The sequence below is a fragment of the Balaenoptera physalus genome, assembly GCF_965194825.1.
Source record: "Balaenoptera physalus genome assembly, chromosome: 19".
Lineage (NCBI taxonomy): Eukaryota > Metazoa > Chordata > Mammalia > Artiodactyla > Balaenopteridae > Balaenoptera > Balaenoptera physalus.
The window spans coordinates 35,114,253-35,142,156 of NC_138900.1; the positions used below are offsets into that span (position 1 = coordinate 35,114,253).

Below are 27,904 nucleotides of genomic sequence, written 5' to 3' on the forward strand. Positions count from 1 at the left end.
GTTGCAACGGGGGAAGCCCAGCAAAGGCAAATTGAAAATTAAAAAGAAAAAAAAAAAAAATCGCGGAGTCGAAAAGGCGATTCGGGACGCGGCGGCGGCGCCGCGGCGGGGCGGTGGGCGCAGGGGCCAGCCGCGTGTGCGTGGGTGCGAATGCGCGTGAGTGTGAGTGCGAGTGCGTGTGTGCGCGTGTGTGTGTCCGCGGCGCGGTCCGGAGCACTCACCATCTCGCCGGGGGAGCGAGGCCACTTCGGGGTCGGATTGGAAATGTTGAGGCTTCGCTTGCTTCCTCCGCGACATGCTGGCTCAAACATCAGCTGGGGCAGAATAAAAAATTACTAAAAAAAAATCTTCTCAAAATTACGGAAATCGAGCGGCGGCGGCGGCGGCGGCTCCCCCCGCCCGCCGGCCCGCCCGCCCCCTCCCCGGCTCCCCGGCCCCGGGCGCAGCGCGCATGTGTCCTGCTATAATTATGATTATCAATAATGCATTGCGATTAATCATAGAGGGGCTCTTTGAAAGGCGATTGGCACCGGGCCAGCGCTATTCAAACCCGCTCGCCTTAATCAATTAGTTCGTGATTTGCTGCAGACCCCTGTCTCTCCGCGCGCTGGCCCAATAAGCCGGCCGCGGGGCTGGCTCTGCGCGCCGCGCCGCCCGACACTGGGTTAACCCTCTTCGCGACCGCCAGGGACTCCGCGGCCGGGCCAGCGGGGGCCTGCCTCCTCGCCTCTGCGCACCAGGCACCCCGGCCTGAGCCCCCCTCCCTCCCTCGGCCCCCCCATCCAGGGCTGGGCCGACCCAAATTAGCATGCCCTCCCCGGAATTAAGCCTCCCCGGGTGGGGGGTGGGGCCGGGCGGCGGGGCCTGGGGACCCGGGCTGCAGGCGCGCGGCGAACTTCCCAACTCCGGCGCTAGGCGCGCCGGCCCGCGGGGGGAGGGAGTCCCGTGGCGGGATTTGGGGGGAGGAAGTCCCGTTTCTTGAGTGTTTCTTCGTTTCTTTAAGAGCTCCCAGAAAGCAGCCCACCCCCACACCCACTGAAAAAAAAAAAAATAAGCGAGTGGGGAAGAGCCAGCCCCACGCCGGTCCGCCTCCCGCCCGCGGCCAGGCCTCCCTCCCGCTCGCCGCCTGGCTCGGCGCTCCTTCGCCCCGAGTTCTCCATCCCCTGGATCCCGGGTTCGCGGGGCGCGGAGAAGAGGACCAAGGAAAGGTTTGGGAACATGACGGGTTTGGGGCTTTGGGGGGGAGGGGCAGCTCTTCCGCCACCCCGATCCTCCTCAAAGAGCCCCGATCCTCCAGCCTCTCGCTTGCTCCCTCGCTCCCTTTCTCTACCTCGGACATTCCCAGGACAATTAGGGCTGAAGTTTTCGGGAGAAGCGGCCCCGAGCCCGTGGGATAAGGGGGCGGCCCGGCTCCGCCCAGGACCCCTCCCGGACCTCCCCCTCGGCTGCCCGGGTTGGCTGCAGGGTGCGTCACTCCGCGGGGAGGCGGCGGCGGCCGTGGCGCCGCAGATCCCGGGGCGGGCGGCGAGCGGGGACCGGCCTGGGATCCGAGTTCAGCTCCAGCCGGGGGGAGGGGAGGGTCTGCCGCTTACCCAGCACGCTGCAACCCTCCCCTGGCCTCGGGAGGCGCGGGCCTGCCCCGCCGGGCTCCGGGCAAGGCCAGTCCCCAGGACCCCTGGGCTCCCCGACCTGGGGGAGGAGGCCGTGCCCCAGGCTCCTGGCGAGGTGGCCGAGCTGAGCCGGGAGTGAAAGCGGGGGGTCCTTGTCCGCAGCTGTCTGGCCCGGCAGAAGCTCGCCTCCACCTCTCAGGCACTTGCCGACAGCGGCGCCCAAACTTTTCGCACCAGCTCCATCTCCCCAGGCTGGGATGCAGCCTCCCCACCCGAGCCCCAGAGCCCGGAATGGGGATCCCGGGGTCCGCACTCCCTCCGCTGGGCTCGGGCGCCCGCGAACCTGAGGTTCAGTCCTCGTCTCAGCCTAGCTCTTCCCCCTCGCGCCTCAGGGTCTCCTCGCTCCAAGGTTCCCGAAGTCCTGCGCCCGAGGGACAAACTAAACTTCGGTTGAGTAATGGGGAGGAGGGGGGTGCAGATACACAATCCCTGCCCTATCTCGCGATCGGGAAAGGAGAGGGCTCATAAGGACGCCCCAATTCGGGAGCGCCCTGGAGTCTGGAGAGGAACGCAGTCGGTTCGCGCGAAGTGGGCACCAATCTTCGGGTAGAGTTTCGGGTACTCCGGACCCTACTGCGCTCCCCCATGACTCTCTCTAGCTTCTTTGCGTCCCCCCCCCTTTTTTTTTAAACCTAAATCTTTTGTGTGCGGGTGAATGTTTCTGTTTTCCTCCTGGCGACTTTATTTTTCTTGGTATAACTTCTCCTTTCTCATTGTTCGCCCTTTCTTCACCTTTTCTCCCGCTTATTTTTCCTCTCTTCTGCCCTCGCTCGGTTCCTAACACACACGCGCGCACACACACACACCCTCTGCCCCTCGCTCTTTCTCCCCAGGTCCTGTTGGTTACAGTAGATTTTGATAAAAAGACAAACGAAGCCATCAGTGGGGCTGATGTTGAAGAATGAAGATAATAATGTTTCCATAGGTGGTGCTTCAAATGCCATTATTTCTCACTGAATATTTAAAGAGATTCCTCGGCAAAGATGGATCTGCGTGCTCCTGGGGTGCGAGCCGCTCGCTTCCCCCAGACACCCGGGAAAGTGTGCAGGAGCACGTGTAAACCCCCCCCCACACACACACACTCCGCAAACTGTGATCCTCGCAGACACCCCAACCCGCGCTCTCCCAGGTACACCAACGCGGCCGTATGCACTTGCACACTCGCTTCTCCGCTTATGCCCGCGTTTGGAGCCGCCCCGCATCCGTCTCTAACAATCTTGGCTTCTTGAAAGTCCGGGTCTCCCGGGCACCGCGTGCTGCCAGGAACCAAGCGGAGCTGGCGATCCCGCAAACCCCTCTTCCCGGTTCGCGCCGCGTGCTCCGCGGGAAGCTCTCGGGGGGTAGCTTCGCACGTGTTCGTTACTTGCTCTATGTGTGATTAAGATTAAGGGGGGGGGGAAGCTTTCGCTCCCCCCCCCCAAACAAACACCAAAACAACCAACCAAACGAAATGCACACGCAAAAGCAGCTTCGCGAGGTTTAATTAAAAATGGGCGAACAGAGACGAATTAATTGGGGAGATCCAAACTTTAATAACTTTTTTCGTTCTTTTGCGTCCTCGAAGGCGTAGAGGCAGGGGTCTCGCTCCGTGCGCAGCGTCCCCCGCTAATTTCTTGTTTGTTTTCTTTCCCTCTGTGGCCCGGAGAGAGGAGAGGGAAGGTGGAGGAGGGGGGATGGGAGGAGGGGAATGGTCGGAATGGCCGGGAGAGGAGAATTGGTCTTTATTGTTGACGGCAATACATCAATTACGGGCCATTGTCTCAGGCCCAAGTTCCGTGGTTCGCAGACACGGGCGCCGCACTGCCAGGGCGCACGGGTGAGGCTTCGTGTGCCGCGAGGCAGAGAAATAATTAAATTAATAAAAACGGAGAGAGAGTGGGGGTCGATTTGCACTTTTGAGCGGGTCGAAAGAAGGCTGGGAGTGCGAGGTGCCACAGCTGGAGCCCATCCCCACGCCCTGCTCATTCAAGAGACCTGTACGCTCTACTGGGGGTCGCGGGTCCCCGCCTTAGGTGGGGCAGCTGCTGGGGAACTCGGACTGACGGGCCTGGCACTTAGGGGCTGCTCCACGTCAAGGAATGGGGGTGGCCCGAAGTGAGGCAGCGGCTGCGCCAGGGTCGTGACCTCGTGGGCCGACAGGAATCGCACCCGGGGGCGGCGATTGGCGAGCTGTGGAAACACATCTGGGGGGCTTGATGCCTGTGTTTGTACCAACACGTGCCCTCAGTTTTCCCAACACCTACGGAGTCCTTGGTGGGTTGGTCTGGGCCGAAGGGCTGGGCCCCAAGGCTTCGGGCCACAGCCGAATTCCCAGCGAAGGGGTTTACAGGCCTCTCCCCTTCATCCCCTGATCCTGGGACGGGGAGAGGGTGTTGAGCCTCCCTTTTTCTGAGGCCTGGTTCTTCCACCCGCAAAACGACCTTATTCCGGCCCAGTGTGACCCCGGGTTTGGGATGGAGCCTGGAATGAGGCCTGGCCTGGGCCCGGGACGCTCCTTCTCTTTCCGCCGGCGCGGGCTGGACACTCTACTACCCTTGAACTGAAGGTCGGCCCCACTCGCCCTGCCCCGCGCCCCTGCTTCCTCAGCCCCCCGGCCTCAGGCCCCGCTGGCCCCCCGGCCGAAGTTAGGAGGGCAGGAGAGGAGGTTTCGTTTTCTGGTGCCAAGCAGAAAGCGGCGAAAAGGCGGCCGCGGCGTCCCGGGGGCGGGGGTGGAGGCACACCGATGGTATCAACATTATTGATGGGGAAATATTAGGGGCAGGAGCCCGGAGATCAGGTTCCCAGTCCCTCCCCTACCCGGAGGTGGGAGGGACGGAGTGGGTGGTGGCAGTGGTGGCGGCGGTGGCGTGTGCTGGGATGCGGGCGGCTGAATGCACCCGCATTAAGCACCCTTGGGATTTATTTATATTTTTCTTGTCTGAAAGTTGGGGCGGGGGGAGGAGGAAGGATTGACTTGGCTAGTACCCTAGCCCTTAAGCTCTTTCCCAGGGTTGGGGCCAGAGTGGTGGGAGGAGGGGGCAGGAAAAATGATAAAAAGCAAAGACCAAGTTTGGAAAGCCCACCGTAGGCTCGCTTATTTTCCAAGCCCCGGTCCTTCGCTTCCCCGAGAGTTTCAGAAACTCCTTCCTTAACCGAACTGCTGTCGCTCAAATCCTAATCTCTCCTCGGCCACTGGAGAGGCTTCGAACCCGAGGCCTGGGGGAGCAGGCTCAGGTGGGTACCCCCGGCCCCTGCGGAGACTCTGCCGCGAGCGCTTGGCGCGCTGGCTCTCCAGCAGCCAAGTCCCGGCGGCGGCGAAAAGGCGCACTTTCTGGGGGAACCCGCCGCCCGCAGCCAAGGGCTATCTCCAGACCGGCGCCGGGTGCAGCGCGGGGACCAGGCGCCCAGGCGCCGGCTCCGGCGGGAAATTCAGCCGTGGCGAGCGGAGGGCGGGCTGGGTAACCAGCCGCGCGCATCCCAGCCAAGGGTCCCACACTACTGGCAAACTTCGTCTTTCTTCTCTTGCAGGGCCATCTGCAAGCCGGCATTTAGAAACTGACTTCGCTGGCGACCGCAAGTGCCTGTGATTTTTTACTTTCCGTCTACACTGAGCATCTTGCGCTTAAATTCACTGCGCCCTGCATGCAACAGTGCCTCGCTAAGGGGTCTCCGGGTATAAAATGCCTCCCAAAGGAAATGTATCGAGGTAGAGAAAGTGAAAAAGACTAATCAAATTTATAAAAAGAAAACCTTTGCTTCCTTTTGGTTAAAATCCCTTTGCGGTTTTCTGAGCGTGAAAAAAAAAAAAAAAAAAAAAAAAAACCATCACCATGCAATAGAGTGTGGCTAATTCCTGGAACCTATTAGGAGGATGTCCAGAAAGCCCAGCAGGGCTCACAGATTTATTCCCATCTTTGAGCTCAAGAAGTAGGACTTTTGGATCCAGTGAATAGTAATCAGTTCTTATATCTTATATGTTGGGAATAGGTGTGAGATCTCTGGAGCCCTGGACTCTGTGTGCATTTCAGGTTGTGACTGGGGGGGGTCTGCCAGGAAGCTCATTTTCATTCATAAAAGAGATCCGCTCCAATGACCTCCCTATGGGACGCCTAGATGAACTAATTTAGCAAATCTCTTGCAACAAACTTCAACCATATATATATATATAATGTACATATATAATATATGTATATTTTATTTATATATATATATATATATATATATATATATATATATATATATATATATATTCTGCCTCTTTCTCTAGCAAAAGGTCCCTTTTTAAAAGAACAGATCGACAATACCCAAAGAGAGGTGCATCTTGGTTTTACAAAAAGCTGCATACAGTGAGACCTTGCTCCGGGATGGCTTCTCTTTGGTCAGTGTTCAGAGAAGAAAGCACTGTTTGGTTTCTGTTTGATTAATCAAATGGCCACATGGAGTTTCAGAACCATCCTGGGGTCCTGGCCCTTGTCTGCCTGGCAGCCTGTGAGCAAGGCTGAACTGTCACTCACATTATGGGTAATTTACAAATCCCACAAGTCTCAGCTGAGCTATGACTTTCTTAGGGAATATTTCTCTCTACTGAGAAAGGGCTTTCTCTGAGGGAGAGAGGTGTTTCTTCTTGGGGCTGCAGTGAGTCAGAGTTGTAGCTTTACCCCATCCCCACAGCAAAGTTCAATTCATCCATCCGGTGCAGTTCAAACCTGCATCCTTTATGTGTGATGAGTTAAAAAAGGGGTGGGGGGGGATAACCCACCCCTCTCTTCTCCTTCTTTCACCTTTTCCAGCTCAAGGAAATTTTCTAAATTGTTGCACTGATATTTCTTTCTCCCAATGTTCATCCTCATGTCTCTAGCCACAGTTACAATTCTTTCCAACTTAATATCCAGTTTAACATGGAGTTTTACATTTAAGAGACTAAAATTTCCTAATTCCAAACCTGTGTCTCCCTGCTTCCTTGTGCCGTCTCAAAACAGAGGCAATTATCTCTTAAGTTACAATCCTGAAACCATCAGCACCTTCACAGTCATGTCAGAAACTAGCTCCAACTTCTTTTTCCTCTTCCCATTTATAATTCTCATTCTGTCCCGGCCTCCATTCTTTCATCCTGGGTTCCCCCGCCCCCAGACTCTTTGACATACTTTATAGTAAAACCCAATCCCTGGAAGCCTTCCTCAGAATCTCGCGCAGGTTGTAATGGACATAACTTTTGCTTAGAACTTGGCTAGAAACTTGCTGTGGCCTTTTCCCAGGGCCCCCAAACGGGAAGATGCCAGCAGATCTCTCCTTCTCCAACCCAAACAAAAAGATTTCAGGAGAATTGGGGTGGAAACATTTTCCAGCTTTGTTTTTATTTTCTCTTTCCCTCCTGGACCCACTAGTACCTCCAGTTTGGGAGAACAGTTGCTGAGAAAACCAGCCTCTTAGCTCAGCCCCCCTTGACAATCTCTCCTCTCCTGATCTCAGATATTTGCCACGGACCAGCTTTATTCACATGTCCCGCTTGGGCGTTGGAGTCAGGCTCTTGGGGTTCCCATCCTGGCTCTGTCATATGATGGTGTCCTGGGAACACAGTCCTGGGTGTGCACCCATGTGATGGGTAGCTTTGTTCAAATTAATTTCACTAGCCTCTGTTTCCTGCTCCATCAAGTGCAGCTAATGCAGAGGAAACACAGAGCTTAAGAGCATCCAGCAAGGACTGAGCTTTGCCTCCTCCTAGCAATGTGACCTCCATCTGCCTCTAACAGTTTCTCATCTGTTAAATGGAGATAATAATAGTCCTTATTTCATAGAGCTCTTGAGGGTTAAAAGAGTTAATATGTATGAAGAATTTAGAATAGTGGCTGGTATATAATTAGCACAACGTAAGTGTTAACTACTATTGTTATTACCTCACAGGCTTGTTGTGGGAATCAAATGATACAATATGGCTAAAATATCATTCTCTATTCATCCATCCATCCATCCATTCACTTATCTATTTATTCATTCACTCTACAGAGTAACATGTGAGGCATGGGGAATAACAGCTGTGAAACAAACACTATCATTCCTTTCCTTGCTTACAGACAATTAATCAAACAGATTATTTCCTGGGAGCCTGTTATTATTGCCTGGCTCAGTGTTGGGCTGAGGGGAACAGTATAGGAGCAAGGGTAAAACAGTGCATAATCTTAGGGTATTTCTAACATTCTAATAGGAAGTCCCAACTAATAAAGAAGATTGAAACTAGAGCAGGTTGTGCGTGTACTCAAGCCCTGTTTTGCATGTGGGTCCTTTGGGCCAGGGGCAGATCATCTTCATGCTTCTAGAAGGTTCGTAAGCACCAGTGGCCATGTAAGTGGCCTGTTGCTTAGGTGCCAGGCTGTATGCACCTGGTTGTTTTATTTGGCTCACATATTTGTCTTTTTGATGGTGTGATCTCCTCTGAGTTGTGCGGAAAACAAAACAATAAAACGGGTGCTGTTTTTCTTTGGGCTGCTTGAAAGGTCTAAATCACTTACAGTGTTTACTTAGACCGCCCATTTATGGCTTTTTTGCTCTCCATTTTTGTCAGATTATAAAAAATTAATCATGGTCATTACAGTAGACCATTCTGTAGCCAAATCTAATGGGTGGGATGGAAAAATCCTCCTATCAGTCTTTCCTGCTCTCCCCAGTAATTGGTCTATTCTGGATACAAAACCTCTGGTGACTGCTGCATGGACCAACTTAGTATTAGTATTATAACCATGTTGTGACCAAATGTAATTTAACATTTACTGGTGGAATGCAAAGTGCTCTTGTGAACCACCCCCCTTCCCCTGTGCTTTGAGATTAAAACACATTTTATGGTTAGAATCTGGAAAAAGAATGAAAGAGTCTGGGCCAAGATACCTGTTAGCGGTGGAGCTGTTGTGTAAAACGGGAGAGACAATAGCACATGTGTACCCGTTTTCGGTGTAACATCGGCTTCCTTGGGAAGCATCTGACAGCAAATGCAGTTTAAGACAGTCGCGGATGTCAGCGAGCAGAGAGTGAGGTTTCTTTTTTCCCCAGCGTTGAGGGAGCAGACTCGATTTAATCTGTCACTTGATGTCCTTCTCCTCAAAAATAGTGCCCGGGGGCCCTCCGGGGCTTTATTTAGAGGCTCTCAGGAGCTTGGCAGTATGTAAATTATGCGTGAGTGTCCTTCATAGTTCCCGGTGGTCACAATCAGAGGGATTTAAACATGATTTAGCCTTTCAGATGATTTGTGGGAGCACTGGAGCCAGCCAGGGCAGTGGTGATAGTCTAGGCTGGGTTTCTCACCATTGCATTAAATAGGTTTCCATGTCTTGGCTGCTCTGTCCATTCTCCTCCTGGCCTTGGAGTTGGTCTACGAGTAACCCCGCAGCGTTGGTGGGTGACCTCCCAAATATCTTTACTACATCAGGGAGTTCTGAGATTTTTCAAAATGGAAGGTTTTATAACTTTAAAAAATACAATTCAATCTATAATGACTGCAAAGCTTCCCATTCATTTATTCTTTCATTTATTCAACCAACATTTATTGAGCACCTACTATATGCTCCATGTAGGCATTTTAGGCATGAGGAGACAACGAGCTTGGAGAAGTTTGCTCTTTTTTCTTCTTCCCTTTTCCTCTCCTCTTCCTTGTTATAATGCTCTCAGGAGGGTTAGGGAAACTAAATATCATTAAAAAAAATTTTTTTTTCCAATTGAAGGGATAAAACAAATTGTGGAATATCCACACAATGGAATATTACTTAGCCACAAAAAATGGATGAACTACTGATACTTGCAATGATGTGGATGAATCTCAAAAGTATTATTCTGCATGAAAGAAGCCGGAACCAAAAGAGTACACACAGTATCACTCCATTTATATAACATTCTAGAAAATGCAAACCAATCTATGGTGACAGAAAGTAAATTAGTGTTTTAATGGTTGCGTGGGGATGGAGGGGGAGGGAAGGAGAGATTGTTAAGGAGCATAGGGAAACTTTTGGGGGTAATTGAAATGTTTACTATCTCGATTGTAGTGATGGTTTCACAGTTATATACATATTTCAAAACTGATCAAATTGTATACTTTACATATGGGCGGTTCAGTGTACTTAAATCATAGCTCAGTAAAATTGAAGAATTAGGTTTCGCATTTCAAACAATGTTGGAAATGGAGGTTTTAGATAAGGAATTTAAAGAGAAAATGGAAATTGCCACTGTCACATTTAAACACTTGAACCCTAAACATTCTTTGGGGCTTGGTCACATTCATTCTGGGAACAAGTATTGGCTTGATGGGGATGGCCCTGGGGTTGGCTCCTGCATTGACCCTGGAAAAAGCATAAAGATTTCCTTGTAATTTTGAGTAGTGTTGACTCTCAAACAAACAAAAAGTCCTGTGAATGCCAGGTCCTAATCCAGTCTCAGAATTAGAGGACCTACGGCTGGTGAGAGAGGTCACAGCCCCCATTGGCAGGTGCATCCAGATGGAGTTCAGGGTCTGAGGCACTAACACTATTCAAACTGACTTATGGATTATTGATTGGCTGATTATTTTGAAATTCCATAGACCATGCTGGCCATGAAGGACCATCTTTGGTGAAGGATCAGTTTCTTTTTTCTTCAGTATGTCACGGACCAATACTTTTGTAGAATACAATAAAAATATATTACTAGAAAAATTTGAATAGTAAATAGAGTCACACAAAATCTAAGCCCCAAATTGCATTACAGGCATACCTCGGAGATAATTGTGGGTTTGGTTCCAGACCACGGCAATAAAGCAGTTATCGCAATAAAGCAAGTCACACAAATGTTTTGGTTTCCCAGTGCATATAAAAGTTATGTTTACATTATACTGTAGTCTATTAAGTGTGCAATAGCATTATGTCTAAAAAAAACAATGTACATACCTTAATTAAAAATACTTTATTGCGGGGACTTCCCTGGTGGCGCAGTGGTTAAGAATCTGTGCTCCCAACGCAGGGCGCCTGGGTTTGCTCCCTGGTCAGGGAACTAGATCCCACATGCATGCCACAACTAAGAGTTCGAATGCCACAACTAAGGACCCTGCCTGCCGCAACCAAGACCTGGTGCAATCAAATAAATAAGTAAATGAATAGTAAAAAAAAAAATACTTTATTGCTAAAACATGCTAACCATCATCTGAGTCTTTAGCGATTATAGTAGTAATGTCAGAGATCACTGATCCCAGATCATCATAACAAATATAATAAGAATGAAAAAGTTTGAAAAATTGTGAGAATTACCAATACGTGACACAGAGACACAAAGTGAGCAAATGCTGTTGGGAAAACGATGCCAACAGACTTGCTGGACACGGAGTTGCCATGAACCTTCAATTTGTAAAAAAAAAGTACAATATCCGCAAAGTGCAATAAAACAAGGTACACCTGTGCAGATTCAGCAACATGAAATTATTCTGGCAAACTGCCAAAGTAGCTTCTAACCGCTTACTCTCAGTTTCTCTGGTTATGGTGTGGCAGACTGACAACAAACTGGACCAAGCCCTGGTCCGAGGACCACAGTTTGAGTAGCTCTGGCGTAGTTCACAGCCTCGCAGCCAGTGTGGTCACAAGGGGAGTGGTGAGATACTGCTTCCCCTCAGTGCTCAGGGAAGCTGGATGGGGCCTGGGGAGCCAGAGCCCCCAAGAGCCAGTTGCCTCTGGTCACAAGGAGCTTCTTCCTTTTATCACACGGAGCCACACAGATGTTCCAGTGGTCTCTGTGGAAAAGGATAGGAAGCACCTTAGACCAGGGGTTCTCACACTTTAGTGAGCAAAAAAATTGCAGGGGTGGGAGCAGGGGCAGGGCTTGCTAAAAATGCATATTTCTGAACCGCAGCTCCAAAGATCCTAATTCAGTATCTGAGGAGTGAGGGCCAGGAATCTGCATTTTTATCAATACCGTAGTTACACGATAGCGGACCCCCATGCGTGTGTTCCAAGGACCTCATTCTGAGAAGCACTCATACATCCACATACTGCAGGTGGATCTGTGGTGGGCTGTTCTCCATCTGTATGTACTTACTCCTCTCCGTAAGCTACGTTTAAGACCAGAAATTAAGCCGAGAGATGCTTCTGTTAATGTTCTTAGCTTCAGCAAGAGGCACTGTTTTATTTCAACAGAGAAATAACCTCTTAAAGGACTTGGGGAGCTCACAGATTCTTTAGGAGGGCAAGAGAGTCAGGCTCAGTCTGTCTTAGATTCGATCTCCAGAAGGGCTCCCAGGAGACGTCATTATTGCCACTGGAGATGGGCCCACTGCCACAGAAGCTGGGCAACTCCGCCCCCCCCCCACCAGCACCCCTGCCACTCCTGGGACATCCTCAGCAGACTGGGTTCTTTTCTTTACAGGCCATGGCTCCAAAGTCAAATTCGCCAGCAGGGGCATTTGGTGACTGCTTCATAGCTGCAAGGGAGGCTGGAGAAATGGATGTCTGACGTTTTCAGCTTCTGTCCCAGGGGTGATCTAAAGCTCTTGTAGTGGGGTGTTCCCTGAGCTGGGGGAACCAGCAGGACGTCAGGTGTCCCTGCAGACTCAAGGCCTCATCCCCCATTGTCTTCTTTTCCTGAGCATCACAGAAGGCCCAGAGAACACTGTTAAAGGTGACAGTGAGCTCGCCTGCAGGCACGTAGGGCAGCAACGGCCCTTCTGCAGGGCTCCATCCCCTGCATTTGAAGGGGGCTCCTTTGTCCTCTTAGCAGTTCAACCTGATGTGTTGGAGGATGCCTCGGAAGACTCATCAGGCACCATCAGCCCTCAGCAGCCCCCTGGAATGTTCTCAGAAAAAAGGGAGGGAGAAGGTAGCTGATATTTGTTGCACACAGGCCAGGACTCGGGCTGGGGTGGAGTTCAGTGCATGCATTAGCTACATGAATGCCCCCAGGAACTCTTGCAAGCAGTTTCTATTTTTCCCATTTTATAGATGAGAAAACTGAGGCTCTTTTGTAATTTCCCTGGAACCACAGAGCTTTGGAGCTGCTCGATGCCTGAAACCAGGTCTCATGACATCTTTATGAGAAAACTAAACTAAACTAAACTGAATGGAACTAAATGCCAACAAAAGCGTTTTCAAGTTTTAGGAGGCCCAGGTTAGGAAGGGACTTGGGGTGGGATTTAGGAGTTCACAGCATGGACATAATCTGGACCTCCAACTTGATTTCAAAAGATAGGAAGGTAGAGTTTGAGGGTGCAGGTTCATTAAAATCTCAGGAGCTGTGGTTGCTTTGTATTTTTTTTAATGGGTGGTCTTTAAATGCCTTTGATTTGGAACTGATGAAACTGGTGAATTGCTTTGAGCAAAGCCAACCCACCCCAGTGAATTAAACCATCTCTGGTTCTAGATGAGTTCATAGCTGAAGCTGAAGCTGGTGAGTTCATAGCTGAAGCTGGTCTCGGTGATCTCTCAGCCACCAATCCTGCCTTCGGTATGATCCAGTAGTAAAGACAGGCAGAAACTTCTCTTTCTTCTTTTTGCCCTGATGACTGTAGTTGAAAAGTAGTATGGGTGTAGTAGAAAGAGCCAAGATCTGGGGAAAGGATGTCTGAGTTAAAACCCTTGCTCTGGTTATTAGCAGCAGGATTTTCCCCAAGTCTCTTAAGCTCTTGGAGCTTCATGTCCCTCCTATATAACCCGAGGGACTTCATCTGTGTGGTCACCTGTCTGGGAGGTGGTGAAGAACCACAAGACTGTCGGTTCCACTAGGGCAGGACACCTGTTAGGCATTCAATACATATTTGTGGGATGAATGAATCTAGCGAGAGAAAGTTATGCATCTGTGCACACTCTAAAATGCTGACAGATGCTAGCAGCCTTGCACTGTGGTGATAAAGCAGTGTCTCAAATTGAGTGCATTCAGAAATGACCTGGGGATCGTGTTAGAATGCAGATTCTGAATGGGAAGGTCAGGGCTGGGGCCTGAGATTCCGAATTTCTAACAAGCTCCTGGCTGATGGGGATGTTTCAGGTCATGGACCACTCTTGGTGTAGTGACGGTTGAACTGAGTGGCCAGCAAATGCACAAGGCATGCAAGGTGGGGATGGGGTGGGTAAGGGGTCCATTAGGCCAGTGATCTTCCAATAGGAGCATGGCTCAGTTCTCCAGCTCATCCTGGTTCCAGAAATGTCCCTAGTCCAAAAAGCACATGCTCTTCTTCTCATGCAGCAGTGAGTGTGGCCTGGCAGTGGTATCCCATGTTGGCCATATTTGGTGAAAATGATCCCTCTGGCTGCCCGTCACTCTGAGTCACCCATGCCTGGCACTAGCATTAATAACCACTAATACTTGTTAGGCATGGTGTGTGCTCAGTCTGCACAAGCTTGGCACGTGAGAGGCGCTCCAGAAAAGGTAGCTGCTGCTGCAGATGAGTATTGTTTTATGAAATCCTCTCCATCTCTTTTAGTTCTCTTGGCAACTGGACGATGTGGGTGTCCGTTGTGTGGCTCTGGAATGTCTCTCTCTAGATCCTGGACATACCAGGCTCATTCCCACCTCTGCAGCTTTGCTTGAAGCAGTGGTTTTCCCCTGGGGGCAGTTTCCACCCGCATGGACTTTCGGCAGTGTCTGGAGACATTTTTGGTTGTTATGACTGAGGGAGGGGTTGCTACTGGCACCTGGTGAGTAGAGACCACAGATGCCATTAACCATCCTACAGAGCATAGGACCGCTCCCCACGACCAATAGTTATGGAGCCTGAAATAAATGTCATAGTGCTCGGGCTGAGAAACTCTGGATTAGATAGTTTTTCCTCTAGAGAATACTCTACCCAACTCCACCTGTGAATACCCTAGAGGTCTGGAAACTGAGTTTGGAGTGGAATAATCTCATTATGCTATTTTCTTAACTTTTAAGGCCTATAGCCTTTTTTTTTTTTAACATCTTTATTGGAGTATAATTGCTTTACAATGGTGTGTTAGTTTCTGCTTTATAACAAAGTGAATCAGTTATACATATACATATGTTCCCATATCTCTTCCCTCTTGCGTCTCCCTCCCTCCCACCCTCCCCATCCCACCCCTCTAGGTGGTCACAAAGCACCGAGCTGATCTCCCTGTGCTATGCGGCTGCTTCCCAATAGCTATCTATTTTACGTTTGGTAGTGTATATATGTCCATGCCACTCTCTCACTTTGTCCCAGCTTACCCTTCCCCCTCCCCATATCCTCAAGTCCATTCTCTAGTAGGTCTGTGTCTTTATTCCCGTCTTGCCCCTAGGTTCTTCATGACCTTTTTTTTTTTCTTAGATTCCATATATATGTGTTAGCATACAGTGTTTGTTTTTCTCTTCCTGACTTACTTCACGAAATTGAGTTATTTGTAGTGAGGTGGATGGACCTAGAGTCCATCATAGAGAGTGAAGTAAGTCAGGAAGGCCTATAGCCTTTTAATGCTGTGGGTTCAAATCGAGGCCAGTGAGAGCTTCCCTGCCATCCCCACTGCCGTTTACAGTAAGGATGCTGTGGGTGAGGTGACTGTTTGCCCTTCAACATGTGTAGGGAGGGAGGGCGAAAAGGGCCCCAGCGGCTGTGTGCCTGTGCTGTCTATTTCAGAACGAGGCCCTAGAGCTCTTGTCTGCTTCCCATCTCACTCTGACCAAGCGCAGCAAGGGACGCCTGGTGGGGGTGAGGAGGCGGAATGCTTAGCCCCACCTTGGCTGCAACATCCAGACTTTTTTTTTTTTTTTTTAAGACAGAAGAAGAAGGAAAAAAAAAAGCCTGTTAGGCAACTACTTTGGCAGCATAATGCCTTTTCCTCTCCAAAAAATGAGGAAGGCCTGATGCGGTGTGGCCTCCCTGGAGTCATTTAATCTGGAACGGCTCTCCACAGCACGTGGGTCTCCGCAGCACCTCCCTGGGAGCCAGGAACCACCACCAACCCTCCACCGGCATTCCCCGGGAGATCTGCTCTCTCCACGCGACCCGTGGGAATCAAAGCGGAGGGAGGCTCCTTGGAGATGGCCTGGTCAGCGCCAGCAAGCCTGGGAGGGAGCTGTTAAACAACACAAGGAAACGCCCACCGGGCTGTGGGAGGCCAGGTGACAGGCTGGTGGCGCGATGCCTCCTGGAATTGGTTTCTTCGCTGTGAGCTTGCGCGGGGGATGGTTCTCAGAGAGGGCAGACAGGCCTGCCGGGGGACGAGCCTCCATCCTGTTTCCGGCAGCCTTTCGCTGCTAGTGACGGTGCCATCCGTGTCAGGCTGAGAAATGGCCATGCCGCAGGCACCTCCGTCAACGCATCTTATTGATCGGCTGTGCTCCTGCCTCCCTGGAGCGAGGGAAGAGGAGTAAAAAGTCAGGCGCCGTAGCACAGCCCCAGCCGTGAGGTACTGGTGGCTACAGCTGCCCCCCTGGGTGCCCGTGTACAGGATAGTCCTCAAGGCTGCTCCCCAAGGCTGATCACCAGTCTGTGCCCCCCACGGGGACCTCCGGGGCCTGCCTGCACAATGACCTTTCAGAAAGATGCATGCCTCTTCCGGTTTCTTCCCTCATCGAAGTGGTGTGACTGTGATTCATTTGCCCACCATTGACACATTGGACCCCTGTTAGATAGGATTGAAAGCAATGAATCTGGGGTGAAACGCCTGAGAATCCCATCCGTAAATAATGCTTTCTGTTAGCGCCCCCAGCACTGGTGTGCCAGGGGAGATTTACATACCCAAAGCCTACAGCCCAAACTCGCGGGAAAGTGTACCCAGCCCTCTGCCTTTGCACATGGGATTCAATGGCCATGATCAATATATCGCCATCAGCCTCAAGGGGCCGTGTTTATGGTGCTACGTAAGAGTTTACAATGTAGAAGAGATGGGATCTACCACCAGCCCCAACCGGGGCGTAACACCCATCTTCCCAATAAAAACCGCAAAGGTACTTTAGCAAAAGTTCTGTTCTGTGGCTGTTAAGGCTGCAGAGAAAGGTCTGTTGAGAGTAAGGCAGGCTGAAATTAGAGTCAGAATGTGTGAGTGTGAGGTGTAGGAAGAGGGCGTCCTGGAGCAATCGGCTGAGGTATAGCTGAGTGGTTAAGGGCGCGGTCAATCCTGGCAGTGAACTGTGGCTCCATCACTTGTTAGCTAGTTGACCTTGGGCAAGTCACCTAAGTTCTTCAAGCATCATTTTATTCATGACAATAATAGTACCTGGCCTCATAAGGCGGTAGATAAAGAACTAACGTGAGGAAAATGTGCAGCACGCCCTTGGGGTTTAATAATAGCTCCAGAAATGTTAGGAAGAAGAAAGAGATGCTGTTGATGATGATGTCGTTGATGGCAATGATCCCTTTTTGTCTGAAATGTACCCGATGACAACGTACAGCCTCACGTGACTCTTAACTGTCAGGTAAAAAGCAGGTTCGACCACTTCAAAGCGTGCTTGGTGGTAAAGAGGCCAGGCAGAGCGGTTGCAGGACATGTCCCTGGGATAACTGTTTGAACTCTGGAGCTGGACCTCTGCCCTCGAGCCCTTGTCCCTTCACCTTCATCTGTCTTCCTCGTGCTGCCCATTGTCCGGGTGTCCCCAGACTGGGGAGTGATTTTCGCGTTAGGGCTGGCGAACCACGGTTCAGAAGGAGAATTTGCTGCCAAAATCATCACTCAACATTCTTGTTTGTTTGGTGTGGCTGTTGGACGGTCTGTGCCTTTCTTCCATTCTGCTCATCCGGTATTGCCAATTCACGGTGAATACGGCAAACAGGAGAACCCAAGCAGCCAGAGTCTGAGTGTGGAGGGAAGAGTTGCCAATTCGGCAACTAGGATTCTGTGTACCCTTGCTGGTCAATTCAAACCTTGTGTTTAACTCAGATCATCCCTTCATGGAGGCCATCTGAGTCTGTAATCATCTCAAGAGCTGATATGTACTGAGCCGGGCATTCAGTGCGATGCTTTCCAAGTGCAATTTCAGTTAAGCTTCACAACAGCCTGACAAAGGAGGCCCTTTTATCTGGCAGCCTTCTTGGCTGCAAACAACCCAGGCTGACTTGCCGTTCCAGAAGGAGGGAGTTTATTTGGAAGGACATTGGGGGCTACCAATATAAGAGATAACTCTTGCACTTCAGAGGAGATTTTTCCTCGTTGGTAATTGTCAGAAGGCTGGAACTCAAGGCTGTGGAAAGGGGCAGGAACCCAGTGAGCCCCAGAGGGCCAGGCAGCAGAGGAGGGCTGGTCCAGGTGCCCCTTGTGTTGCTCCAATCACCATAACTTCCAATCCTCTCCAGGTCCTAGTCACTCGATCTGGACTTGCTGAGTTTTGCATCGAGACCTGCCATGTGGCTAGGCCAGGGCAGGAGAAAAAAAGCTCTTGTCTGTTAAGCATCAATAATGCCAGGCAGGCTCTATCTTTCACCAATACTACACCCCATTGGGAATCCCCCAAAGGCGTTGAATGTTGGGGGGTGATGGATTCTAGAGAGCCTCCATTGGCAAATATCCCTCACAGTAACATTAATGGCCTCATTGTACAGATGAACAAACTGACGCTCAGAAGGGTTGGGTAGATGGCCCAGTTTCACACAGACATCAAGTGGCAGAGCTGGAATGTGCACTCAGAATTCTCAGAGCCCAGACACTAAGCTCGTAACCACTAAGCAGCTCTTCCTTTCAGTAGGGAGTACGTGTGTTAGGATGAGCTCAGCTGACAGTAACACGATATTCTTCTCAGACTGATGCAACGGTAAGGGAGTTTATTAGCCTCCAGACCCAGCGCTGGTGAATCCAGGACCTCAGCCATGACATCAGGGAACCTGTGCCAGCCTCATCATGTGGCTGCAGGATGGTAAACACAGGCGCCCAGGCTCCTTGCTTCCTTGTTCGTATCTCATGGGGAAAGTGGAAGTAGACTTTCCTATTCTCTCTCTCCCTAAAGTGCATGAAAGAACTTTCTCACAAGCTTCCAGCAAATCTCTCCCTCAGTCTCATTGACCAGAATCAGGTCACGTGACCACAACTAAAACACAGGCTGCTTGTGATTAACCTCAGACCTGTCACTGGAGCTGGAGTCAAACCCCAAACTGCATGACCTTTCCAAGATGACAGAGGAGAGATTCAGATATTGGGGAGTTGAGCGTGGTCCACTATGGGAATGAGAATGCATTTAAATATCCATAAATGCGTGTAAGTTTAACTCACGTTTTACTTGTAACAAGGACCCAGGCCATCGGTATACTCACCATACTGATGCCTATGAACCAGTTTCTCTCTGTTCTAGCTAATAAATGCTGTCTAGCTAATAAATGCTTTTACGACATAGCTGCAGTATAAACAGAATGAAGATACATTATTTGTTCATTGCCCTTTCCAGCTTGGACTTAGAACCGGACCAATCTATGGCCCAGACTCACCTATCACAGACACTCTGCCCTGGAACTTTGCTGACCACCTTCCATTACCTGTAGAGGCTCATTTTATTTTTCAGTGTTGTTTTTAAACACAGCTTGTCTCCTTTCAACACAGTTACTGGCACCATCCCGGGGTGACTGTTGGTTTGGGATAGGGCAGAGAAGAAACTCCACCAAAGGCATGACTTTTTCCAAGTGGACAGACTTCCCAGAGCAGTATTGTACATTAATCAGGATGCTGTAGGTTGCAAGCAACAGAAGCTCAAGTTGAACCAATTTACGGAAGAGGGAAGAGGGGACCTAAACAGATACTAGAGTATCTCTGAAAAAATGCAACAAGACCTCAGGAACCAATGAAATGCGGGGCTCAAATGACATCAGAATGCTCCATCTCTTGTTGTGCTTTTCATGGAGCACCTGCTCCATGCTATCTGCATGCAACTGGCCTTCTTCCATTTCTGACACCCTCATGGAAGGGGATGGGGCTGTCTAGAACAGTCCATGCCTCACTCTAAGATGCCGGATGCTCTTTTTCAGTTTTAATTTCAGGGATCGCTGAAAGGTCTCTGATGGGCTCACTGAGGCTCAGATGCCCATCCCCAGGCGTGTCACCTGTGCTCAGGAGTCACAGTGGACTTACAGAGTGGCTCCCTCGAGGACCATGTGAACGGTGGGAGATGGGGAGCAGGGCGGTTCTGGGAGGACAATCCCAGAGACTCCGTCACAATCATCTAGTGCCATTGAGGAGAGGGGGCAGCAGGAGAGAGGAAGGGCATTTTCCTTGTGATTCTGTGGACTTGGCTCTGCCTGGAGTTTTCCAAGGAGACCAGAAGTCTCTGTGACCTCACCCATTACCTCCTGAGGATTCTCTGAGATAGCTGCTAGACCTTTCAGGAGAAGGTGGTTAACAGAGCTGGACAGATGAATATAGCACAGTCCCTTCCCTCAAGAGACTACAGACTGGTGGGGAAGACAGATATGCGTGCAACTCATGTGGGCTCCCAAGGACCTCGGCTGTTACACTCACTGTGCACCATGCCAGTTAACTATGCACGGGCTTCTTGAGTTTTCTAGGCTGTGTCTAGATCTCTGCCATGCTCCAGACCCTAGTTCTTCTGGCTTTGCATGGATGTGGCATGTAAGTGATGGAATAAATAAACGCTCCTCCATTCAGAATGAGAGGAGTGTTAAAGACAGACACAAGCTGGCTACTTTGAGAGGGGAGAGCTTGGCTCTTTGCAGCTGGAGGACTGGGAAAGGCATCCCAGATGTGGCACCACTGAACTGTGCCATGAGGGGTCAGCAGATGGGAAGAAATGCAATCAATGAGAAGGGGAGAGGTGGGGATTCAACTCCCCCTGGGACTTCTGTCCCTGGCCTGGGCTCTGACAACCCGATGTAGGGGACACCATTTAAATTAGAGCTTGTCCCAAGAAGTCAGCACCTGCCTGCTGTCTACCACGCCTTGCAGGCGCTTTGTGTATTTCCACTTAGACCATCTTATTCATCTTCCCAGTAGCCCTAGGAGATCAGGAGGGAAGGCCGGGCTTGGGGGGGACCGTGTGCAGGAGTGTAAGAAAGCCAAGTGAGAGGCAGGCCTCTGAGGTTCAGACCAGCCTCGCGGCCAGTTCTGCCAGCAACACACCATATGACCCTGGGCAAGTCCCTTTCCTTCACTGTGACCCAAGTTCCCATTTATAGGAAGAGGAGATGGGATTCAGTTACCCTTGTGAAACCTTCCAGCTCTTAACATTTCATGCCCCCTACTGTGCCCGACAGGAAGTGCCAAGTTCCTAAGAAGGGTGTTGGTTGGCCCAAGTTATTCAGCAAGTTGGGGAAGTTTCTTGGAAGTGAACCCATTGTGAGCAGTAGGGAGATGAGATCCGTGTTTTCATGTTTACCACTGTGATAGCCATAGCATCTTGCACACAGTAGGTGCTTAGGAAAGATGCTGAATGAATCAATGCAAGTTTCCAGACTCCTGAGTTAGTGTATGCAGTGGACTGACTGTGTCCCCTCCAAATTCATATGTTGAAATCCTAACTCCCAACAGGACCGTATTAGAGGTGGGGCCTTTGGGAAGTAATTAGGGCATGAGGGTGGAGCCCTCATGAATGGGATTAGTGCTCTTATAAAAGGGACCACAGAGAGCTCTCTGGCTCTCTTGTGACCATGTGGAGCACACAGTGAGAAGACTGTAGTCTGCACCCTGGAAGGGGACCCTCACTCAACCATGCTGGAACTCTGATCTCGGACTTCCAGCCTCGGAACTGTGAGAAATACATTTCTACAGTTTAGAAGCTACCCGATCTATGTATGTTTTCATTGCTGGCTGAGCCAACTAAAACACTGTAGATTCCAGAGGCTGCTGCCTTTCTATCGGGCTTCCAGAGAGAAGCCCTCGACTTCCCCAGCAGGACAGTCTGTTTCTGAATGGGGATTAGACACTCTTTTATAATTGATGTCAGAACTGACCAGGGGGGTGAGAAGCTGGGACTCATCTTCAATTTCTCTTGGGGATCTGGAGCCCCGTGCACCTCACAGGAGAAGCAGGGCTACCTGCAGAGGAAGCCATTCGACAGGTGTGTGTGGAAAACCATCTGAGCCACAGGACACCACAGGTGAGTGGGTTTGCACCTTAAGGACTGAATGCTGCTGGGTCTTCCAGAGAATGGCAGCCCCGTGGAGATGGGGCCAGGGCAGGAAAGCAGGGCCACAGCGGCCAGGGAGCACAGGTGCAGCGTGATCCTGGGCTCTAGGCCAAGGGCGACACAATACTTTAGAAGGTTCTGTAGGATGAAGGCCAAGGTGGACCTATGAATGAGGAGAATCTTATTTCCTATTCCAGCTGGATTTTCTTTGATTTCAGTTTTCATTCATATACTTGCTGGTTTATTCATTTCTAGGGAAGTCACAAGATTTCCAGCAGAGCCTTCAGAGCATGAAAGGATGATGATTTCTCTTCTAGAGAAAGGTCCTAAGTCTTTAATTCAGGGGCTTTCAAACTTTTTTGAACATGACCCACTCTTACAAAATACATTTTATATCAGGATTCTAGTACATGTAAACACATATGTTACTAAAGCGAGAGTGTCAAGAAGCAAAACTTGCCCTTAATGTATGTGCTGCTTGCTTAACACAATAGTTCCCAAAGTGTGGTCCTGAAACAGCAGGGCAGCCTCACCTGGGAACTTGTTAGAAATGCAGATTCTCAGGCCCTGCCCCAGACAGGCTATATCGGAAGTGCTGGTTGCTTTACCAAGCCTTCCAAGTGATTCTGTTACATGCTAAAGTTTGAGAATTTCTGCACAGTATATATTATACTATTCTAATCTATTTTGTTGTTTTTAAAAAAGTGTCGTTTGTAAGCCACAAAGTTGGGGGAAGCTTAAACTACCTTTAGAAAAGACCTCTGAGGCCTCCCCTGGGCTCCTTCCTTCTTCCCTTTCCGAACTCATCTCTACCATCCGCTCTTCAAAAACCTTGTCCTACGCAGCCCCAGCCTGGCCCACCTCCTTTCTGGTTCTTAAACTCTGGCCTTTCTGCTCCCAAACGTCTGTGTTATACTCCCCTGCTAGAAGCCTCCCCTCTCAGCTCTTGCAAGGCTGGCTCAAGCTCCCTGAAGGTTCTTGGCTCAGATGCCCTTCCTCAGAGAGACCGTCCTGTCTAACTGGGCTTTAGCTGGTCTGTTTTCTTTCGTCATCACCCTTAGCACAATTGATACTCGTCTACCCCCAGTTGACTGAAGCTGCATAGAACAATGCCTGGCATATAGTAGGTCCTCAATAAATATTTGTTGAAGGAAAAAATGAATTAATGAGTAACTCTCAATCAGACGTACTTGGGAACACATCGTAATCACCTGAGAAGTATTTTCAAGCCACAAGTCCTGCTTCCTTCTCCAACCTGGACCTTTCCAGTGAGAAACCCTGCCACTGTTTCGGAAGGGGGCACAAAAAGATGGAGAATCCCCTCTCCTGAGGTTCCTTGCCTCTCCGGTCCCTCCACCATTCTGGTGTGTAATATTTTAATCAGGGAAATGTAGAGTGAATAGTATCAAACTCAAGTCTGGGTTCAAGGCAGGGCTCACACACAGCTTGGCTGTTTGACCTTAGGTAAGCCCATTATAATACCTTTTGGCTCAGTACGACTGGGGTCACAAAACCCGCTCAAGCTCCTTTATAGAGTGGTCAAGGGTCAACTAGGATAGAACTTATGAACATGCCATCTATTACAAAGAATTCACACCCGTAACACCCAAGGTATTGACCCATAAGCCACATCTGTAGCATTAAGCACAGCCCTCCCAAGGAGGCTTACCAGAGCATGGGCAAGAAGTCCATGGTGGGAGCAAGCAAACAAGAAAATACCTACATGGCTTCTAAAAGGAATCCTGAGCCTCAGGGTCTAAAAGATGGCTTTGGTGATTTGCATAATGATTAGCATATCCTTTGCCAGTCATTTGAAGCCAGTGGCTGATCTCCAACCATCCTTGGCCTCTTCACCTTCAAGGCCGCCCACCTCCGCCCCTCCCCCCCGGCCCCACCCCCACCCCGCTGGAGCCCAGCCTGGACAAATGGTGGGTTGGGCTCCCCCTGGGGGCTCCCACAGCCTTCCCCTCCTCCCAGAAGCCAAGCCGGGATGGGGGCGAATCCAGGCCTGCGGAGAGCTCGGTGCCACACTGCCTGATGGACGGCAGGCCTTAAGCGTGACTGAGCTTTCACAGTTGAAACCATTAAAGGTTATTCTCCTTTTAATTCTTTGTGGTCGTTCTCACCCCTTCCTTAGAGAAACCTCTGATTTTCACTTGCGAGACGCTCGGCTGCGCTTGTCACACCCTAAAAGGTGATTTCAGTTCTCCGATGCCAAAGAACCTTTTCTGCTAATCAAAACACAGCTGCAGAGGCCCGTGTGATCTGCTAATGGGCCCCCAACTCTGGGGTATGTCTGTCTGTACCTGGGAAAATAGATATAATTAGGATAACAGATATCATATGTATATGCTAATGCATCAGGTAAAAATGACTAACAATGAGACAGGAATTGAGTTTGCCAAATCCCATTGGACCAGCTATGCAGCTTAACCTGAGGCCCACCCCATCGCTACCACTCCCTCACCAGAACCAGGCCTGGTGCCCTCTCTTCATCCCCTTTTCTCCCCTCCGCGGGACCCCCTCATGCAAATTATTTTTCTTTTTCGTATACAAATTGATCCCCATACTTTTCTGAAAAGGCTCTTTCAGTAGCCCAAGATCTGATGAGGCTGCAGGAATCTGAGCATCTGAGAGGCAAGGGAGGCAAAGAGGGATGAGAAAAGAGATCCTCTTTAATGTTTGGCCTTTAATAAGGGTTCTGTCCCCACAGTAGTAGCGTCATGACCAGACCTGGCAGATCATTACTGAGAACTAATTGCCTTTTTCAAAGGGAACCACTGCATTAGGAGGGCCTGGAAGTTTGGTGTCAGGAGTCGGAAGGCTCTGGTTTGAGTTGTGTGTCTGCTTCTTCCTGATGCTGTGAGCCTGGGCGAGTGACTTACCTCTCTGTTCCCCAGGTTCCTCACCCTAAAATGGGCATAATAACAGTACCGACCTGAAAGGGACTGGCAAGCCACAAGCTCTCAGATGATGTTATCCTTTGTAATGGGTTCATGGGGGCAGGGAGTTGGGGGAGGAAGGAGAATCAAGGATCAGGCCCAGGTCCTCACTACACTATTTCCCTCCATCTTGGATAAATCACTTCACCTCTCTGAACCTCAGTTTCCTCATCTGTAAAATGGGCTACTATTGCTTACTTTCCTGGACTGTTAGGAGGGTCAGATAGACAGTGGATGGATGTCATGGTGTATAAGAGTAAACCACAGAAGCTAGTTATGTGTATGGAGTAGAGGTGTCTGCATCTCTTGGGAGCTCCAAGCCTGATGTCATGGGTTGAAGATGGGTTGAAGAGGACTTTGTTCCCATCCGGTCTGTCAAAATTACTCAAAACTGTGCAGGCAGGCAACATGGGCACTGACTTCTACCAAGCTGTTCAGGCATTCAATGTGGGCATCCCATTTCTGCCAAACTGTGAGGCTCTGCATATGGACACCTGACTTTTGCGTTGGGATTGGGACCGTTTTCATTGCTGTATGCTCTGCGCCTAACACAGTGCCTAGTGCATTAGAAATGTTTAAGAAATATTTATTGGTTGCCTGAATAGATGGATGAATAAATGCTGAATTGCATCATAAATTTCTCTGCCCTGTGGGCGGAGTAGAGTGAGCTGTCAGAATCCTGGTCCCTGTACAAATAGTGAGGACAATACTTGTATAGTGCAGATGGACTTTGGAGTCAGAACCACATTCAAATCTTGGTTCTGCCATATCCTAGCAGTGATTCAAACCTTGTTTGAACTTCAGTTTAAGAAAATTTGCTGAACCTCAGTTTTCCTCATCTGTAAAATGGGGATAAAAATATTACCTCCTTTATAAGGTCATTGTGAAGATTTCTTAAACTTGTACTTACCAGTGCCTGCAGATTCCTACAGGGAAGGTAGAGAAATTGAAGTGGAGCTTCTTCTTTCCCCTCCACCCTTCTTCCCTAATCACTACACAGATGCCAGGGATATTTCAGACCCAGTCCAGTCCCAAGCCCCGGAAGTGACTCTGATCCTTTATCTCACCATGGCACTGAGGCTTTTTATTCTGTTGAAGGCATCAATATTTGTTCAATAGTGTAAGACTTAAATAAGCATCTAAACGACATATTACAGATGATGAAAGTCATTTCCGTGCAGAAGATTATCTCACGTGATCATGTTTCCTTCGCTATCTGGGACCTCTGTAGTTGGCAAATCTCCGGAGCTACTTAAATGATAACATTAGTCCTAATACCGTGTAAAACGACTAGTTCCTCAGGGTAGGTTTATTTTTAATAGTGTATGTCAGCAGCAAATAGCTCGGAAGACCCCAGAGGAAAAAACACAGCCCAGGCTCTCAGTGAAGTGATGATATGGATATATTTAATATCTGTATTAAAAACCTTTTAGGCGCCGTGGTGATATTGAACTGGATAGTGAGATATGTGCAGGCAAAATCCTGGGCTGTTTATAGGGCCCTACGCAGTGTGCATTACAGGAACCCTTGAGGTTGTTCAAAGTCAAATTTGGGCTTCGAAAATCTTTGACAGACATTTGACCCCAGTAGTAAAATACTCTGAAACACAAGCTGAGAGAACAAAATCACTTCCTTTTTTTTTTTTTTTTTTTTTCCGTCAGTCTGTTGATAAGTTTGCTGCCCTATTAAAATGTTTAATCACATGCCTCCAGCAAGAGTGACCTTCCATCTGAAGTAGCAGTTTATTAGAGTGCCCAGAACATACTTGCTATTTACCCAAAAGATGGCTGGGTGGATCCTTAGAGGGAAAATAAACCACAAGTTGAAATGAAGCAGAGTCACAGATGAAGGATTGAAAACAAACTTTATTTTGGAGTCAATGTCAGGTGAGATAAGGTAAAACTTGCACCTAAGTTCCTAACCTGAATATACAGGGTTAAGTCATGGGTGGCCACAGGTCTGGCCTAAGCTGCAGCCCTGGGACCGTTGGCTGGTGTCAGGCCCGTGTCAGGGAGGGGAGAAGGGGCAGCAGGGGATGGAGCTGCTTGCTAGGGGCATTTACCTTCCAAGAAAAGGCAGTCCTCTCTGCTTTGGGGTGCAGTTTCAGCTACACGCACCATCCCTTCCCTCTGGGCTTTGTAGGAGCAGCTCTCACTTTAGACGTTCAGACTTAACCAAAAGCAAACTGAGTTCTGGGGCAGGAGGTGCCTCTGAGGCAGTGAGTGCCATCGGACTATGGACACTGCAGCCCTCTTAGGGCCAGTGAGGCATAACACCATGGACCCTCCCTTGGAGGAAGGGGGGTGGAGACCCCTTAGAGGACCACAAATAATTAACCCCTTCTGGTAACCAGTCATTCTGGATGATGCCTTGAAGGACACGGAGAGGCAATGAGTCAACTGAGAATTGTGAGGTCACACGCCTCTAAAAATTGATGAATAAAGATATAAGGGATTCCCTATATATCACCCTGGTCCTTGGCTATCCAAAAAGCTAAAATTAACTACTAAAATCAGATCATTGTATCCCAAACTGGGTTATGAGGAATATCAGGTATCATAGCAGGAAAGCGTACTATGTCCTGAAGTGAAAACCCAGCCAACAAAACTGGTTTCACTCTGCCCAACCCAGTGTTTCCCCGAATTATTTGGCTATGCATTCGTCCCTTCACAGAATGGTTGGTAACATCTCACTCTTGTGAAATCCAGTTTCAGAATCACTGTGTGAGGTGGGAGGAATTCTAAAAATGCTCCCCTCTTTCCAAGATCCTCTTCTTCTGGTTATCCAATCAAACCCTACTGCAGGCACTGCTGTGAAGGGATTTTGCAGGTGGAAATAAAGTCCTAAATACTTTGACCTTACGACAGGGAGATGATCTGGGTGAGCCTGACCTAATCAGTTGAGCCCTGGATTGAAAGAGTGAGAAGGTTTGAAGTCCCATCACTCCCTGGCTTTGAAGGTGAAGAGGACCACACAGGAAGGGATGCGAAAGGCCTGGAGAAGCTGGGCGTGATGCCCAGCTGACAGCCAGCAGAGATGTTGGGGCAGCAGACCTGCAGCTACGAGGACTGGGACTGAGCCAGCAAGCTGAGCGACCCCGGAAGCAGATTCTTCCAGAGTCCCCTCTCCCCGGACAAGAGTCCAGCTTCGCCGACGGCTGGATTTTGGCCTTGATTTTGGCATGGAGAGCCAAAATCAAGGTTTGCCTGCCTCAGCTTCTGCCCCAAGGAACTGTGAGACAATAATCGGGTCTTCTTTTCAGCCACTAAGTTTGTGGTAATTCATTCATTATTCAGCAATAAAAAACGAATACATGCTGATTCA

General features: G+C 49.6%; 2 long non-coding RNA genes across 2 annotated transcripts in view; one reads left to right on the forward strand and one right to left on the reverse strand.

Annotated features, from left to right (window-relative positions):
- The window catches only part of LOC309648989, a 1,142,769-nt gene that overhangs the window by 545,683 nt on the left and 569,182 nt on the right, over positions 1-27,904 (reverse strand). The gene's annotated exons all lie outside the window — the stretch shown is intronic.
- LOC309649059 lies at positions 314-27,849 on the forward strand. Its single transcript, XR_014256941.1, has 2 exons — positions 314-1,208; positions 27,448-27,849. It is a non-coding gene; the product is annotated as an uncharacterized lncRNA (long non-coding RNA).